Source organism: Bison bison, unplaced genomic scaffold (assembly GCF_000754665.1).
Source record: "Bison bison bison isolate TAMUID 2011002044 unplaced genomic scaffold, Bison_UMD1.0 scf7180017864100, whole genome shotgun sequence".
In the NCBI taxonomy this organism is placed as follows: domain Eukaryota; kingdom Metazoa; phylum Chordata; class Mammalia; order Artiodactyla; family Bovidae; genus Bison; species Bison bison.
The window spans coordinates 1,055,622-1,057,867 of record NW_011494672.1 but is presented as its reverse complement, the minus strand read 5'-3'; positions in this window follow the sequence as shown (position 1 = coordinate 1,057,867).

Genomic DNA, 2,246 nt, shown 5'->3' with positions numbered 1-2,246 from the left:
AGAGAATAGCTTATGGACATGGGGAGAGGGGAGGAGAGGGTGAGATGTATGGAAAGAATAACATGGAAACTTACATTACCATGTGTAAAATAGATAGCCAACAGGAATTTGCTGTATGGCTCAGGAAACTCAAACAGGGGCTCTGTATCAACCTAGAGGGGTGGGATGGGGAGGGAGGTGGGAGGGAGGTTCAGGAGGGAGGGGATATATGTATACCTATGGCTGATTCATGTTGAGGTTTGACAAGAAACAACAAAATTCTGTAAAGCAATTATCATTCAATAAAAAAAATAAATTTTAAAAAAATATATAAAAAATGTAGACAAATCAATTTTTCCTAATTATATAAAGAGAATATTATAAAATTAAAATATAACAATATAAATACATTGTATTAAATAATAATTAAATTAAAAAGAATTGCTTTAAAAATCCTAACACACAAAGATAAGCACTCTTAACATATTAGTAAATAGCTTTTCTAAAATATTACCTGTATGTGTGTTTGTGTCTTTATAGATGGACATGGAGATATAGATGTAAATAAAACAGGATAAGATGAGATTCCACCATAATTGTTGTATTATTATTTGCTTTAAAATAATCAACACTACATTGTGGATCTCTCTCCAATACAGTAAATATAGAACCACACAATCATTTTAATAACTATAATTTTCCATTACATAGGTTTATTTAATAAGCACTCCATTCAAGGACATTTAGTTTATTTTCAATATTTCAACTATGAATCATACTATTATGGACATCCTTGTTGTTAGATATTTGTATATTTAACCTTAGCCTCTTCTTAGAAAAAGAGTTCTTAGAATGATAAATTTTCTCAGAATAAGAATTATTTTCTTAGAATAAACTCTTAAAATTGTGATATCTGGATCAGGGATATACCCAGCTAATATTTTGCAGTGTATTGTTAAACTTCCTTCCAGAAAAATTACACCAAGTTATGCTATCACCAATAATTCATGAAAGTTATTTCTTTCTCCCATCCTTGTTAATCTTAGATATTGCCAATCTTTAAAAATGTTTGTCAATCTGATAGATGGAGTGTGTTTTCTCACTATTTTGATTTTCATATATTTGATGATATTTAGTTGAACATCTTTTCATATGTTTATTGATCATTTATATTTCTTTTTGGGAGTTACCTGTCACATATTTCCATCTGAAAGGCAATGTTCATCAATTTTACTGATTCGTGGCATGATTTTTATATTAAGGTAAGGCTGCTTTTAATCAAAATCAAGATGTGAGCCTAATGAATCTAGTCTCCTTATAGAATTGTAACTGGATCAGAGGTCAGTTCCAAAAATATTTTGAGAATTGACAACATTCTTAGAAATTGGGTTTATTTTCCCAACATGACAGCATGAGTGCATTGAAAAATAATACTCCTCTGTATATCTGATTTCTGTATATTTGTTGAAGAAAAATATTATAATCCTTAGGCTTGATTAAATGCCTGTGCTCTGGAATCAAATTGCTTGTCCTCAAATTCTGACTCTTTCATTCAGAATCTGGGTGACCAATCATGTTATCTAACTATTTTGTGCCTTGGTTTCCTCATCTATAAAATGAAGATAATAATAGTCCCTACTGCACAGAGTTGTTGGGAATTTAATGAGAATATGTGTGTAAGGTATTTAGAATTGAACTGAGGACATTTTAAGTGCTTAATAAATATTCAGTTCAGTTCAGTTCAGTCACTCAGTCGTGTCCGACTCTGCGACCCCATGAATCGCAGCAAACCAGGCCTCCCTGCCCATCACCAACTCCCAGAGTTTACTCAGACTCATGTCCATTGAGTCAGTGATGCCATCCAGCCATCTCATCCTCTGTTGTCCTCTTCTCCTCCTGCCCCCAATCCCTCCCAGCATCAGAGTCTTTTCCAATGAGTCAACTTTTCGCATGAGGTGGCCAAAGTACTGGAGTTTCAGCTTTAGCATCATTCCTTCCAAAGAAATCCCAGGCCAAAACCTTTGACTGTGTGGATCACAATAAACTGTGGAAAATTCTGAAAGAGATGGGAATACCAGACCACCTGACCTGCCTCTTGAGAAATCTGTATGCAAGTCAGGAAGCAACAGTTAAAACTGGACATGGAACAACAGACTGCTTCCAAATAGGAAAAGGAGTACGTCAAGGCTGCATATTGTCACCCTGCTTATTTAACTTCTATGCAGAGTACATCATGAGAAATGCTGGACTGGAAGAAACACAAGATT